Consider the following 17,381-nt stretch of genomic DNA (forward strand, 5'->3'; position numbering starts at 1 on the left):
AACACAAATCGGGAGATGGCCGGCCTTCTCCTAAATCCAGCCAAATCGGTATAATCGAAAGCTGCTTTTGGCCGGCTTCACCTGCTCTCCGTTGCAGGGCCGGCCAAAGTTCCAGGGGGCATGTCGGCAGGGTACCGAAGGCGGGACGGGGGCATGGTTAAGAGATGGCCGGCTTCGGCCGATAATGGAAAAAAGAAGGCCAGCTCTGACGAGCACTTGGCCGGCTTTACTTGGTGCATTTATTTTTAGGACCAAGCCTCAAAAAAGTGCCCCACCTGACCAGATGACCACCGGAGGGAATCAGGGATCACCTCCCTTTACTCCCCCAGTGGTCATCAACCCCCTCCCACCCAAAAAAAAACACACACATTTTTTTGCAAGCCTCAGATGTCATACCCAGCTCCATCACAGCACTATGCAGGTCCCTGGAGCAGTTTTTTGTGGGTACTGCAGTGGACTTCAGGCAGGCGGACCCAGGCCCATCCCCCCCTACCTGTTACATTTGTGGTGGTAAATGGGAGTCCTCCAAAACCCACCACAAACCCACTGTACCCACATCTATGTGCCCCCCCCCTTTACCCTTTAAGGGCTATGGCACTGTTGTTCAGTTGTGGGTAGTGGGTTTTGGGGAGGTATTTGGGGGGCTCAGCACCCAAGGTAAGGGAGCTATGCACCTGGGAGCAATTTGTGAAGTCCACTGCAGTGCCCCTAGGGTGCCTGGTTGGTGTCCTGGCATGTGAGGGGGACCACTGCACTATAAATGCTGGCTCCTCCCACGACCAAAGGGCTTGGATTTGTCCGGGTTTGAGATGGCTGCCATTAGTTTCCATTATCGGCGGAAACCAATGGCGGTCATCAATAACGCTGGCAATCTCTAAGTGCGGCCCAAATGTTGAGATATGGCCGGCCCCGACTGTATTATCGAAACAAAAGATGACCGTCTATCTTGTTTCGATAATACGGTCGGTTATGCCGCTTTTTGGGGTGGCTCCGGAGATGGCCTCCCTTATAGATGGCCAGCCCTGTTCGATTATGCCCCTCCATGTGCATTCTTTCTTCCTGAAGGCGGCCATGGATATATACCCCTAGATTCTGTATAGCGTGCGTAGAAATCAGTGCCAGAACCTAGGCGTATTCTATAACAATGCGTCTAACTTAAGTACTGTTATCAATACTGATTAGTTTGTTAAGCCAATTAACAAGCAATAATGTGCAGCACTAATTGGCAATAATTAGAATTTATGCGCACAACTTGCTAAGCGTATTCTGTAATGAACTGCGCCTAAATTCTAATGCATGCAGTTCAAAAGGGGCGTGGCTACAGATGGGGAAAATGGGCGTTTCATGAGCATTTCAAAATTTACTCGCACAATTATAGAATACGGCACAGTGTGTGTAAATCTACAAGCAGCGATTTAGGCCACATTTTTGTTGACCTAAATGGACCCATGTTGGTTTAGGTGCTAGGATTTCCACCTAAGAGTATTCTATATACCTCGCCTAAATCTAGGAGCTGCGTATAGAATACACTAAGGCGGAAATCTTTACCGCGCAAACGTTTTAGGCGCCATATATAGAATCTAGCTCAAAGTGTCTAAACTTTTCCACTCCATTTTGTTTGGGTACTTCAATGTGGAGATGCTTTCTACGTGCATTATTTTCCAATTTCCATCTAAAACCTGTCTGGAGCGATGCTCCCCATTTTCAATATGACGTCCAAAATCTGAATAGGAAAGAAGGTCATTTTCAAAAAAAAAAAAAAAAACGTCTATTTGTATGTTTTGGTTTTTGCGTCCATTAAAAAAAAAAATGTCTATGGGCAAAATGCACAAAATCAAGACACTGGGATGTAGGAGGAGCCAGCATTTTTAGTAGACTGGTCCCCAAACATCCCAGGAAAGCAATAGGGCAATCCTAGGGTGCACTGCAGTGGACTTCATAAAATGCTGCAAGGTACATCTCACCATTGCTCTGTTATCTTGTCTGCTGACCCCCACCCAAACTCACCCAAAACCCACTACCCCAAACTATACACCACTACCATAGCCCTTACGGGTGAAGGGAGCACCAAGGGTTTCTGGTGACTTCTGGAGGGCTCACAGTTTCCTCCACAAGTGTAACAGGTAGGGGGAGGTATCGGCCTGGGGCCGCCTGTCTGCAGTGCACTGCATCAACCACTACACTACTCCAGGGACCCAGGGCCGCCGAGAGGGGGGGACAGGGGGTCCGCGGGGGGCCCGGCGCCGCCACAGTCCGGCCCACCCGCTCTCCGTCGCTTCCACAACTAACCTGAAGCGCCTTCATCTTCGACGCAAGCAGCAGCAGCGGGGCAGGCCACTCCTTCCTTCCGTGTCCCGCCCTCGCCTGATGTAACGTCCGCGAGGGCGGGGCAGGGAAGGAAGGAGAGGTCTGCCCTGCTGCTGCTGCTGCTTGCGTCGAAGATGAAGGTGCTTCAGGTTAGTTCAGAGGGCCCGGCACTGGCAGCGGGTGGAGGGGGGTCCGGCGACCTCGGGTGGAGGGGGGCGCAACGCGACGTGACCTCGGGGGGGGGGGGAGCCCGGGAGCGGCCTTGTCCCGGGCCCGGCCCCGGCTCTCGGCGGCCCTGCAGGGACCTGCATGTTGCAATAATGGACCTGAGTATTACATCTGAGACTTGCGTAGATGCTGGCAAGTAATGTTTTAAAATCACATTTTTTGGGGGGTGTGGGAGAGGGTTAGTGACCACTGGGGGAGTAAGGGGAGATCATCCCTAATTCCCTCCAGTGGTCATCTGGTCATTCAGGGCAACGTTTAACATCTTATTCATTATAAAAAAAACAGTTCTAGCTCAAAACATCTTAGTTTTCGTCTTGGACGGTTTTGTTTTGTTCCATTATGGCCGCAAAATGTCCACGTGTTAATGGAACAAAACAAAACCGTGTTAGGAACACCCTTAACACGCCCCTGACACACCCTCTTGTGATTTGAACGCACTTCTGACGGACTTCATAGAAAAACATCTAAAAATTGTTTTTTTAGAATACCAATGTGGACATTTTTGTAAGAAAAATTTCCAAACGCAGATTTATGCCACTTTTTGGACATTTTTTTTTTTTTTTGCATTTGTACCCTGTGCTTTCCCACTCATGGCAGGCTCAATGCTGCTTACATGGGGCAAGGGAAGGTTAAGTGATTTGCCCTGAGTCACAAGGAGCTGCCTGTGCCTAAAGTGGGAATTGAACTCAGTTCCTCAGGACCAAAGTCCACCACCCTAACCACTAGGCCACTCCTCCACTGTTGCAACTATTTGAGATTCTACATGGAATGTTGCTATTCCACTAGCAACATTCCATGTAGAAGTCGGCCCTTGCAGATCACAAATGTGGCCGCGTAGGCTTCTGCTTCTGTGAGTCTGACGTCCTGCACCTACGTGCAGGACGTCAGACTCACAGAAACAGAAGCCTGTGCAGCCTTCTACATGGAATGTTGCTAGTGGAATAGCAACATTCCATGTAGAATCTCAAATAGAAGCAACAGTGGAGGAGTGGCCTTGTGGTTAAGGTGGTGGACTTTGGTCCTGAGGAACTGAGTTCAATTCCCACTTCAGGCACAGGCAGCTCCTTGTGACTCTGGGCAAGTCACTTAACCTTCCATGGCCGCATTGAGCCTGCCATGAGTGGGAAAGCATGGGGTACAAATGTAATTAAAAAATATATGTTTTCACTCAATGAATAGTTAAGCTCTGGAACTCTTTGCCAGAGGATGTTGTAACAGTGGTTAGTGTATCTGGGTTTAAAACAGATTTAAACAAGTTTGTGGAGGAAAAGTCCATAGTTTGTTACTGAGATAGACCCAACGGAAGCCGCTGCTTGCCCTGGGATTGGAAGCATGGAATGTGGCTACTAAGTGGGATTCTGCCAGGTACTTGTGACTTGGAATGGCCACTGTTGAAAACAGGATACTGGGTTAGATGGACCATTGGTCTGACTCATGGGAAATTGACAGTCACAGACTCTGTGATATCCAGTGCATTTTTTCTAGCGAAAAAGGTGCCAGTACTCAAATGGCAGGCCACCCTTCAGGGGTAGGTGATCACTGAAGGACCCACTCCACAATATCTAGGCCCCCTGCAACCAGTCACAGAATCTATGAGAAGGCAGAATTGGTGTGTAGAGCCTGAGCTCTTTTATTAAAACTTGGGGTCCATAAGTCAATTTTAGCAATGGAAAAGTTGCCGGTACTGAATACCCCCAAGTATCCCTTCAAAAAAAAGACCTGGTGATAGCTAATGTGAGCAGTGCCACAAACACTGGATCTCATAGGTGCTAGAAAAGAAGATGGTTAACCAACTGGAGGTTGAGTACTAATCAGGGACGCATGCCATTTCTCAATGAGTGAAAACCCATTTGCAAAAAAAAGCTGTTCATACATAAAATTATCTTCATATTCAGGGTAGGATTAGACATAGACAGATTAGACGTGCCAAGGGCCCAGGTATTTAGGAGAAGCCCTCTTAGATATGCAAATTTAATGACTTCCAAGGCATTTCTTTCCCCCTAGTATACCGGTTCCTGACAGAGAAAAAAACGTGTGAGTGTGCGTGCGCGTGCGTGTGTGTGTGTAAGTGAGTGAGCAAAGGGCAGCAGAATCATCACTGCCTACAGAGGTTGATCTATTTTTTTTCTACCTCCTCTACATTGCCCTCTAGGGGTAGCCTAATGGTTAGTGCAGTGGGCTGAGAACCAGGACCAAGCCAGCTCCAATTCCCACTGCCAATCCTCGTGACTCATGTAGGAGGTCTTTTTCTAAGGTGAACTAACGTTGGTAGCTCACACTGAAAATCAGTTGGTGATAAACACTGAGACATTCATTATATTCCTATAGGCGATTTCAGTGTTCAGCACCAGCTAAAAACACTGGTACACTTTAGTAAAATATCCCCTTAACCCAGGTGCAACAATAAGTGCCTGTAAATAATATGTAAACCACTTTCATGGCAACCACAGACAGGCAGTATATCCAATCCCATTTCCTTTTCCTTATAACATGTGGAGGGGCATAATTGAACGAAAACGTCTATCTCCATGGGCGTTTATCTCCGAGAACGGGTTCGTGAAGGGGCGGACCGAACCGTATTTTCGCAAAAAATAGACGTCCATGTTTTATTCGACAATTTGTGAGCTGGGCGTTTTTGTTTTTCAGTGATAATGGAAAATGAAAGCGCCCAGCTCAAAAACGAATAAATCCAAGGCATTTGTTCGTGGGAGGGGCCAGGAGTCGTAGTGCACTGGTCCCCCTCACATGCCAGGACACCAACCGGGCACCCTAGGGAGCACTTTTACAAAAACAAAAAAAAAGGTAAAAGAGCTCCCAGGTGCATAGCACCCTTCCCTTGTGTGTTGAGCCCCCCAAATCCCCCTCAAAACCCACTGCCCACAAGTCTACACCATTACTATAGCCCTAAGGGGTGAAGGGGGGCACCTACATGTGGGTACATTGGGTTTGGGGGGGTTGGACGACTAAGCATTAAGCAGCACAATTGTAACAGATAGGGGGGGGATGGGCCTGGGTCCACCTGCCTGAAGTCCACTGCACCCCCATCCTCCTGCTGGTTGTCATCTGTCAGCAGGCAAACCCAGCAAAAGTGACACAAAAGATGATGTAGAAAAAACATCCAACAGACTCAAGGAGTTCATATAAGAAGTTTGATTGAAAAATATATTATTTATTTATTAGGATGTATTTACCGCCTTTTTTGAAGGAATTCACTTGAGGCGGTGTATAGTAAGAATAGATCAAGCATGAGCAATAGGCAATTACAGCAGTAAAAAATATTCAAAAACAATACAAAGTATGGCATGGTATACTACTTACAATGTCAACACAATACGTAATAGAACTACTACTACTACTTAACATTTCTAGAGCGCTACTAGGTTTACGCAGCGCTGTACAAATTAACAAGGACGGTCCCTGCCCGGAAGAGCTTACAATCTAAAGGACGAAATGTCAAGTTGGGGTAGTTAGGTTTTCCTGAGAAGAGGTGTAGTGATTAGGTGCCGAAGGCGACATTGAAGAGGTGGGCTTTGAGCATTGATTTGAAGATGGGTAGGGAGGGGGCACGGCGTTTGGGCTCAGGGAGTTTGTTCCAGGCATGGGGTGAGGCGAGACAGAAGGGGCGGAGCCTGGAGTTGGAGGTGGTGGAGAAGGGTACTGAAAGGAGGGATTTGTCTTGAGAGCGGAGGTTACGGGTAGGGACGTAATGGGAGATGAGGGTAGAGAGGTACGGAGGGGCCGCAGATCGAGTGCATTTGTAGGTGAGTAAGAGAAGCTTGAACTGTATGCGGTATCTGATTGGGAGCATAGAGAACGTTATAGATAGGTAGGAAAAAGTTAGAAAGAAAGGTGATTGATTTAAAGAAAGTTGCACATGAGGTCAGAGAGATGGTTAAATATTATTTCAGCTAGGGTAGGAGTGGATAAACATGTCCTGCTGCAGTATATGCAGCCTGAGTACTCCTTGTTTGTGTATGAGTGAGACTAACGAGTAAGTTACTTCTTCCAGTAAAGGCCCGGACTCGACACGAATTGTGTTTCTGCCACCAGGGCTCCATCATAACCTGTTTTGCAATTACACTTCGGGGAAAATTTTTCTTCACCCAACACATAATTAAACTCTGGAATTCGTTGCTGGAGAACGTGGTGAAGGTGGTTAGCTTGGCAGAGTTTAAAAAGGGGTTAGACGGTTTCCTAAAGGACAAGTCCATAAACCGCTACTAAATGGACTTGGGAAAAATCCACAATTCCAGAATAACATGTATAGAATGTTTGTACGTTTGGGAAGCTCGCCAGGTGCCCTTGGCCTGGATTGGCCGCTGTCATGGACAGGATGCTGGGCTCGATGGACCCTTGGTCTTTTCCCAGTGTGGCATTACTTATGTACTTATGTACTCAGGAGTCCCTGTATAGTGCAGAAGTTGAATTTCTGTACGTTCTGTAGCGTCTAAAAGAAATGACCTAGTATCTAGTGTACCGAACACCGGAGCACGCACTTCTAAATAGGAGCAGAACGTAGCAAACACTGGAGCGCACACTTCTTTTAGTGGCCTTTTAATAAGCCACGTACGCACCTACGTGCGCCGAATGCGCGCCAAATTGGAGTTACTGCCTGGTTACCGCGTGGCCCTTGCGGTAATTTCAATTTTGGCGCGCGTCCGTTAGGAGCGTCTGAAAAATATTTTTTAAAAATTTTCTGGTACACGTAACAGACACGCGCCAAGTGGCATTTGATGCGCATAGGTCATTGCCGCCCAGATTCTTTACCGCTAGGTCAATGACTGGCGGTAAGGTCTCAGACCTAAAATGGACGCTCAGCAATTTTGATTTTGCCGCACGTCCATTTTGGGCCAAAATAAAGAGACCTTTTTTACAGGCGTGCTAAAAAATGGATCGGCACGCACCCAAAACCCGCTCCCACACTACCGCAAGCCATTTTTCAGTGAGCCTTTGTAAAAGAACCCCTTAGACGCTGTAGAATGCAGACAAGTTCAACGTATACTATACATGGACTTCTGAGGCAAGCACTCTTGGCCGAAACACGATTCGTATCGAGTCCACTGCATATATTTTTCTACATCATCTTTTGTGACACCTTCGCTGTGTTTGCCTGCTTGCATTGACCTGTGCAGAGGTTGTTTTTTTTTTGTTGTTGTTCTTCTGTGTTTTTCGGTTTTCCTCTGTAATCAGAACCACAGTGAGCCCCGCTTTTGGGATTTCTAAGATGTATTTCTTTTAGAATGGGATCCAAATGTACTTGTTTGTCTAGAGCCCACCAAATGGTTAATCCTGCCCTCTTCTTTCTAAGAAGAACATTTTAACCTGTACGTGCAATCGATTGCTTCTTGCCTGTGCTGAGAATCAGAAGCCATTCAGCGCTCGGGGGAACTATGGGCTCAGCTGTCCGTGTGAGGCCTTGAGCGGTGAATTTTAAAGGGTCTGGAATAGTCAGGGAAGGGACCTTGCATTTCCCTCAAATGGAAAATTCATGCTATAGATTTAGAAGAAAAAGTAAGAATGATTTAAAAAATGTTCCCATCTCCAAAGCTGTAAAACACACAGCCAATCAACGTTATCAGATCTGCAGGGCTTAAGGCAATTTTACCATCCATAGCATATTCCATTTCCAGTTTAACACAGCAGCATTAGCAAAAACAAACAAACAAACAAACAAAAAGGATGTAAATAGCTCAGATGACAGCCAAAGCAAAGGAATTCAGGAGGAACAACCTCTTTCCATTTTGATTTTTGTGTCTTTTGTGAAGAGCTGATGAGAGATTTCCTCCTCTCTTTTTACCTCGTCCTTCATTAGGATTTCAGCATGGATCCCGCTCATGGCCCTATCCATGGATTTTGCAGCTGAATAGGAAGCTGGCAGGCAGAGAAAATTGCTCAGGAGTGAGCTCAAGGGTTAGGAACAAGTTCCATCTCACAAAAAAATCCTTCAAAAAGGAGAGCAAACCAGGGGTTGGGTTTTTGATATACTGCCTTTCTGTGGTTACAATCAAAGTGGGTCACATATTATATACATGTATTTATTTTGTACCTGGAGCAATGGAAGGTTAAGGGGCCTTTTTACTAAGGCGCGCTGAAAAATGGACTGCGGTAGTGTAGACGCGTGTTTTGGGCTTGCACAGAATCATATTTCAGCGCACTTGTAAAAAAAATGGCATTTTAAAAGTTTTGCCGAAAATGGATGTGTGGCAAAAATGAAAATTGCTACACGTCCATTTCGGTTCTGAGATCTTACCGCCAGCCATTGAACTAGTGGTTAGGTCTCATGCGGTAACCAGGCACGTAAAATGCCGATTACCACCCGTGCACCCGAAAATAAAATATTTTTCCGGTGCACGTAGCAGACATGGGTCAAAAATGAAATTAACGCTAGGGCCACATGGTAGCAGCCGGAAACTCAAAATTGACTCGCAGTGGGTGCGTGTAGGTACCTACGCTGCTTAGCAATCCCGCCGAGAGGGGGGGCAGGGGAGGCAAAATTCCCCGGGCCAGGGCCTCCTCAATCATTTCCCCTCACCCCCCCCTCCCAGTCCAATGCTGTGATTACACCAGCAGGGCTAGCTTCTGCAGCAAACTTGTTCTGTGGTAGTTGCTGGACACAGGGCCGCCAAGAGGGGGGGCAGGGAGGGTAAAATTCCCCTGACCCAGGCCTCCAAGTGGGGCCCAGCGCCGGGGTCAGGCTGCCGGCGCTGCACTCCCCTGTCTCATCTGCCTGCCTCCTCAGCTCCGGGCCCCCTTCATTCAAAGTGGCAGTCGCAGATCGCATCTCTTCTGGCCTTCCCTCCCTGTATCCCGCTCTCACGGAAACCGGAAGTTACATCAGACAAAGGCAGGACACAGGGAGGGAAGGCCAGAAGAGACGCGATCTGCAACTGCTGCTTTGAATGAAGGGGGCCCGGAGCTGTGGAGGCAGGCAGGTGAGACCACGGACTGCAGCGGCAGGGGGAGCGACAGGGGGGGGGGGGGGCAGAGGCTGTCAGTGGCCTGCCGGGATTTACCCAGGTGACGCTTATATTTTGTGCCTCCTAGATAGCTACCCTGTTTACTTAGCCTCTTTACTGTCCTAAGATATTTGGATAATTATCTGACTATTGGCACTGAATATCCAGGCAATCTGTGGCCCACTGGGAATTAAAGATAAAACAAAAAGGAGGTAAAAACCCTCACGAAACCGTGAGATATGGAGAAAAAAAGTGAGGAGAATGAATGAGGATACCAAATAATATGTTTATTCACATAAAAAATGACGAAATTCTCATAAAAAATGACCCGACACGGCCGTGTTTCGGCCCAAAGGCCTGCCTCAGGGGTCTTTAAAACCTAATTAAAACAATAAGACAAATGAAACAATTTGTTACAAATATATCTTGAACGTAATGGATACTAGTCGTTTTATCCATTACGTTCAAGATATATTTGTAACAAATTGTGACGTGCACTCGGGGCGGATCGGCCCTCCCGCAGGTAAGAATGCGGTCCGGGGGGGGGGGGGGTCGCTCCTGAGGGGGGTTGTGCCGCAGAGGGGGTGGGGTCGCGCCGTGCTGCACCCGGGGGAGGGGCGCAGCGGCGACCCACCCCGGGTGTCATTAGCCCTCGCTAAGGCATTGGGCTCTCTAAATTTCCAGTTGTGCTCTCCGGTTATGTGCCACTGGAAATCTTATGAACACCCGGTCAGTGGGCGATAACAGATTAGTACAGGGTTGTCCAACTTCGGTCCTTGAGGGCTGCAATCCAGTCAGATTTTTCAGGATTTCTCCAGTGAGTCTATATGAGATCTATTTGCATGCACTGCCTCCATTGCAGGCAAGTAAATCTCATGCATATGTGGCTGTTTAAGGTATTTATAATATACTGTGTGTTTAAATAATTGAATATGGTAGATTGCATGAGAGTAGTGTATTATGTTTGTTGTTTCAAAGCAGGTCTCCTGAAGAAGACGAATGAAACACGGCCAGTGTTGAGACTGGATTTTTGTTTGTAAAGAGAGTTTGGGCTATCCAAAACCCGATGTGGAAAGAGACCGGATCTTTGTTTGCAAAGAGAGTTTAGGTTAATTGAAACCCGATGTGAAAAAGAGAAGGGACGTTTGCCAACGATTGTGTTTCTGTTTTTCACCATTGGACTGAGATTGAATTGAAAAGAAAAGAAAAATCTTCTTGGAACATGATCTTTTGGGACACACTGAGTGGACAGTGGACATAAGGAGGTTTCACGACTATGTATGTCGTATGGTGTGGACTTTAAGACAAGTGGAATAACTGATGTAACTTTCAGTCTTGCAGTTTGCAAAGAAAGTCTTTTGGGGAATTGGATAAATATGTGTGTGTGTGTGTGTGTTAGTGAGTATATATGATTAAGAGCAGCAATAAAGAGCTGCTATATATTGAAAAAATAATTTTGTAGTAGTCTATTTAAGAGTAGGTAATAGATGCTTGACTACTTAGCCTATATAATAAAACACACCTCCAACATTCTGAAGCTGACTGCATGGCTGAGACATTCCTGCTCTCTGTATCCATCTCCTGAATTGACATCACGTACTTCCGGGTTCGTCACAAGCAGAAGTGACCAACCACACGAGGTTTCTCGGCTTCAGAATGTTGGAGGTGCATTCTATTAAATAGGATTGGTCAGTTCCTTGAAGCACAGCCAGAGCTCAGCGTCCTGCACAGTAACACTCAGACACCAGAGAGAGGGGGGGCTGACACCAGAGAGAGAGAGGGGGGGGGGGGGGGTCTGACACCAGAGAGAGGGAGAGAGGGAGGCCTGACAACAGAGAGGGGGGGAGGTATCTCTGTCACACACACTCTCTCTCTCACAGTCAATGTCTTTCTCGCTCTCACTCTCACACTCTGTCTCTCACACACTCTGTCTCACACTGTATCACATTCACTCTCTATGTGTCACACAGTCACTCACACACTCTCTTGGTCTCATACACTCAGTCTCACAGAGAGTCTGTGTCTCACACACACTCTTCTCTCTCTTACACACTGTATCTGTGTGAAACACATTCTCTCTCTCTCAGTCAATGTCTTTCTCGCTCTCACTCTCACACTCTGTCTCTCACACACTCTGACACTGTATCACATTCACTTACTATGTGTCACACAGTCACTCACACACTCTCTTGGTCTCATACACTCAGTCTCACAGAGAGTCTGTGTCTCACACACACTCTTCTTTCTCGCACACACTGTATCTGTGTGAAACACACTCTCTCTCATACTGTGTCTCACATACGCACTTGCACACACTCTCATTCTCACAGACACACTCGCACCCAGACTCACTCTCTCTCTCTCACACACACACACTCGCACATTCACTCACTCTCTCACACACAGTCACTCTCACATTCACTCTCTCAAACATACACACTCCCAGGAAAACCTTGCTAGTGCCCATTTCATTTGTGTCAGAAACGGGCCTTTTTTACTAGTATTATATGTAACCCTTGGTGTGATTACGAGAATGCATATTCATTGGGGAAATCCTGAAAACCCGACCTGGCAAGGGTAAGGTTGGACACCCCTGGGTTAGGATCTCTTCTACCCTGTTATCTCCCATTGAACAGCCCCCCCCCCCCCCCCCCAAATGAAGACAAGGGTGCTTCCTGATTCTGTTTACTTTGGCTGCCATCTAAGCTAGTTATATATATATTTTTAACTTTTGCTAATACTGCTGTGTTAAACTGGAAACGGAACACACTATTGATGATAAAATTGCCCTGAGCCCTTGCAAATCTGATAATATCGATTGGCTGTGTGTTTTACAGCTTTGGAGAAAGGAACCATTTTTAATCATCCCCTCTTTTTTTGTTCTAAATTGCTGGTATGTGCTTTACATCCTTTAATATTCACTATTCAAGGTCTCATGCAGACAAACGAGCAGAAAACTCCCAACGCTTTCCCTGGCTGCTGCCTCTCAGCGCAGGCTTAAGGGAATTTATATGCGTGTGCAGGTTAAACATTTCCATATTTTTTGACAGGTGGCGTACAGATATTTTGTGCATGAAACCTCTTTTTTTTTCACTGCTGTAAGATACAGTCGGTAGCTTGGATTCACAGTGAGCCTCCAGCTAGTTACTACCCCTGATGAGATGGATTGAAAATGCAAATACATTTTTTCAGTTAAAATCTGGAGTACTTGCATTGGGGACTTCTTTTTTTTTTTTTTGAAGTTCCAATGCAAATGTCTAATTAAGTATCAACAAAACAATTATGATTTCTTTGATGCCCTCCAGTTGGAAATATTTTTTGACTTATAAAGACGCAGAATCATTTTTTTAAATGGGGATTAAGTATAAGACGGTACTACAGCAAAAACAGTGCCTCCCAGGTAAATAGTGATTATTCAAACTTATTCTGGTCCTGCAATAAGACTTTTGGCACATTAGAACATACAGTTCAAACTCCTCTTATTGACCTATAAATGCATTCACTCTGCAGCTCCTCAGTACCTCTCCACTCTCATCTCTCCTTACATTCCTCCCCGGGAACTCCATTCACTGGGTAAATCTCTCTTATCTGCACCCTTCTCTTCCACCGCTAACTCCAGACTCCGTTCCTTTTATCTTGCTGCATCATATGCCTGGAATAGACTTACTGAGCTGGTATGTCAAGCTCCATCTCTGGCCGTCTTCAAATCTAAGCTAAAAGCCCACCTTTTTGATGCTGCTTTTAACTCCTAACCCTTGTTCACTTGTTCAGAACCCTTATTTTATCATCCTCACTTTAATATTCCCTTATCTCTTGTTTGTCCTGTTTGTCCTAATTAGATTGTAAGTTCTGTTGAGCAGGGACTGTCTCTTCAAGTGTACAGCGCTGCGTACGTCTAGTAGCGCTTTAGAAATGATAAGTAGAAGTAGTAGTAACATATGTTTTGTTCCTCTATCCATCTTCATAAATTTTGGGCTGCGTTATGGGATAGATTTTCATCTCTGTTGAATTTACGTTCTTCACTGGTTTATAAAGTGATCACTTTCTGTTCAATTTGTGAATCTGAACTATTATCCCCGAACAAAGTAAGCTTTTTGCTATGTTAATTGCATCTGCTTTGAAAACTATCTTGCAAGAATGGAAAGATAACAGTTAAGTATCTTTCACATTCTGGTGGAATTCTATTTGCTCTTTATATAAATACTAGTAAAAAAGGCCCGTTTTGGTAGGCAATGAAACGGGCACTAGCAAGGTAATCCCCCACCCTCCCTCACTGTCTCGCTCTGTCCCCTCTGAGACCCACGCCTCCCTCCCTCCCTTCCTTCCTTCCGAGTTCCAGACCCCCCTCCATCCCTTCCAGTTCAAGGCCCCCTCATGCCCCTCCCACCGAATTACAGACTCCCCCCTCCCTCCAATTTCAACACCCCCCTATTCCACGTTACGGACCCCTGGACCCCCCTGCCGCGACCCTCTCGACCCCCCTCTCTGCCGAAAACCCTCCCCCACCGCCATCGCGTACCTGTGCTGACGGGGGACCCCAACCCCTGACAGCCAAAGTCCTCTTCTCATCTGCGCCGGCGTTGCTTGCTGAATGGTCTGATCAAGTTTCTGTGTGTGCGTCTGATGTCAGACGCACACACAGAGGCTTTATCAGATCATTCAGCAAGCAACGCTGCGGCAGCTGAGAAGAGGACTTCGGCTGTCGGGGGTTGGGGTCCCCCGTCAACACAGGTATGCGACGGAGTTGGCTCACGCTATGTTGTGATTGGGCACTGTCGCTGCTGACGCACCCGGAAGTGGGAGACGTCATCATTTCAGGAGATGGATACAGAATCACCAATGCCTCAAGGCTTATGTCCAAGCAGTCAGCTTCAGAACGTTGGAGGTGCGTTTTATTATATAGGATGAAGAAAAAATAGCTGGAAGATCTGGCTCTCAAGACACACATGCAGAAAGAGGCTGGCAGACATCTGTGCATTTGCGAGCACATATAACAGGAGTTTCAATTTTACAATAAGAAATACTACTACTACTACTAATCATCATTTCTATAGCGCTACTAGATGTACGCAGCACTGTACACTTGAACATGAAGAGACAGTCCCTGCTCAACAGAGCTTACAATCTAATTAGGACAGACAAACAGGACAAATAAGGGATAAGGACAAAGAGTAGCAAGATTCCGGAATCCCAAAGAGTAGCAAGATTCTGAGCAGAATCCCAACAGTAGCAAGATTCTGGAATCCCAAACACTACTACTTATCATTTCTAAAGCGCTACTAGATGTACACAGCGCTGTACACTTGAACATGAAGAGACAGTCCCTGCTCGACAGAGCTTACAATCTTATTAGGCCAGACAAACAGGACAAACAAGAGATAAGGGAATATTAAAGTGAGGATGATAAAATAAGGGTTCTGAACAAGTGAATAAGGGTTAGGAGTTAAAAGCAGCATCAAAAAAGGTGGGCTTTTAGCTTAGATTTGAAGACGGCCAAAGATGGAGCTTGACACACCGGCTCAGGAAGTCTAGTCCACGCATATGGTGCAGCAAGATAAAATATAGAAAAAGGGATGCCATGACTCACCAGCTTCCTTATATAGGGGTCAGTTCTTATATAGTTAATGATCTTTAAAAAAAAAAAAGCTGTGGAGGTCACTTTAAAAGTATCTATAGTGTGTAGGTGGTTCCTCATCTTCAAGCAGTCCATTACATTGTTCCTGGTCCTCTCTATTCCATTCTATTCAAAGTTTATATTCTGCAGTATCTCACTTGGATTCATTGCAGATTACAAGAGAAGACAACATCTGCCTTCCTTCACTCACCTCATTCACATTCTTCTCCAAGGGACAGATTTTCTTGGGTGGGAAGGGAAATCTATTCAAAGACCAGATACAGATTTCCTCTTTTTCCCCACAAACACCCAGAAGCAGCTGTGGGGTTCTAAGTTCAACTGACTTTACTGAGGACCAGCAAAAAACAAGTCCATTCACCGGGTAGTCTTTTTTCCTGTGTTATCGTAGCATTAACTAAACACAGTAGAGTCAAACATCTTACATCCCCCTTCATCTGTGTCTGTGATTCCTTTCTATAATGATCTGTCTGTTGGGATCAGGGTTTCCTAGGTACTGGCATCCCTTTTCTCTTCTAACTTAATTTCACTGTCTCTCCTTTTTTGGGATCCTTTTCCTCACAGACTCTATTTCTCACTCTCAAGAGAAGGATTTCCCCACAATGCCTCTCTTGTGGTCGAGCTGATTGATGCTTCTTTTACTCCTTTCCCCTCCTCAGTTTGTGGCTCAAGTTTTCCAGTTCACTCCTTGGATTCCTGCAACCAGGCAGAGGGGTTTCATAAACCTTCAGCCTGTACACACACACTTCACATGACAGCATGACTTTCGGGCACCGCTATTTTGGTGCTGCCTTTTGGGCACCTAAACAGTGGCATCACAAAGCTGCCTCTCAATGTCTTGCCTTTCTCCCTGGTGCTGATCTCCAGTCAGGGGTAGTTTGGAGCACCAGTGAGCAGGTTGGTTCTTTGGGACATTCCCTTATGCAGAGGTCCTTGGGGCAAAACTGCAACCTGTGCTGCCCCAACCAGTGCCTACTGCGAGGGAAGGTCTCAAAGAACCAGCCTGAACACTGGTGCTCCCTACCTACTCTATCTGCTCCTTTGAGAGGAGTTCCATCTTCTTAATCATTTTGGTCGCCCTTCTTTGAATCTTTTCTAATTCTGCTATATCTTTTTTTGAGATACGGTGATCAGATTCGTACAAATACTCCTGGATAAAAAGAGGGGGCACTGAATGACTCAAAAGTGGCATCATTCTAGAGCCTGGCACTGGCAGAGCAGAAACAAATGAGAATTACTCCATCCCCTGTTTTCACTCAGGATGGAGTAAGATACCAGGAGAGAGGAGCAAAGGTGTGGGGGTGGGGGGATGGTAGGGTGGCAAAGGGAAGAGGGTCCATTGGTTTGCTTGCTTGTTTTTCTTTTTAATGCAGTGGGGCAGGACAGGGACCTTTAAAGCAAAATGAAATGAAAATGTCTGACACTGCTTGCTTTCTTTTGTTTCATTTTCAAAAGAAAAGAAACAGATTAGGACATTTTTGCAGTGCCGTAGCGAGGGCGACTGACACCCGGGGCGGGTTGCCGCTGCGCACCCCCCCCCCCCGGGTGCAGCACGGTGCGCACCCTCCCCCCTGGAGCACATTCTTACTTGAATTAGGAAGCGAGGGGTGGGCGAGAGGGCCGATCTGTCCCCGAGTGCACGCCGCTGGGAGCTGCATCGGCTCCGCTGGTTCCCTGCTCTCTCTGTCCTGGAACAGGAAGTGACCTGTTCCGGGGCAGAGGGAGCAGGGAACCAGCGGAGCCGACACCCCCCCAGCGGCGTGCACCCAGGGTGGACCCCCCCCCCAGCACCCTCCTTCCTACGCCACTGCATTTTTGTCTACTACTTCTGCTTTGTTTCCAACCAAAGTGCATCCCTAGTAGACAAGCACATCAGATGGGTAGGGGCACTGTGGTCACATGGTAATGCTCTAGACATAAGAAGAAGAGAAAGAATTCTCTATCCTCTACCATTTCTGAAATGCAGATACCGTAATACTAATAATTAAAAAGCATAGAAGGCCTCCTGGAAACTAAAGCTGTTTGTGGCCTTTGAGGAATGAAGGTAAGGCACCTATTTTAGAAGGCACTGAAAAAAATGCAAAATAAACCAGTATATTTGAAAAATGACTATAGCTTCTACTCATAAAGATAATTGGTTGCCAACTAGTTGCACGGAATAATCAATTTTGCTTGATAGACAGCAAATTCGCTGTTCAGCTATATTTTTAATTTCTCGGAATGCAGTTTCATTTTATACAGTCCTTGTTAAAGGAAAA

This window comes from Microcaecilia unicolor, chromosome 2, assembly GCF_901765095.1.
Source record: "Microcaecilia unicolor chromosome 2, aMicUni1.1, whole genome shotgun sequence".
Lineage (NCBI taxonomy): Eukaryota > Metazoa > Chordata > Amphibia > Gymnophiona > Siphonopidae > Microcaecilia > Microcaecilia unicolor.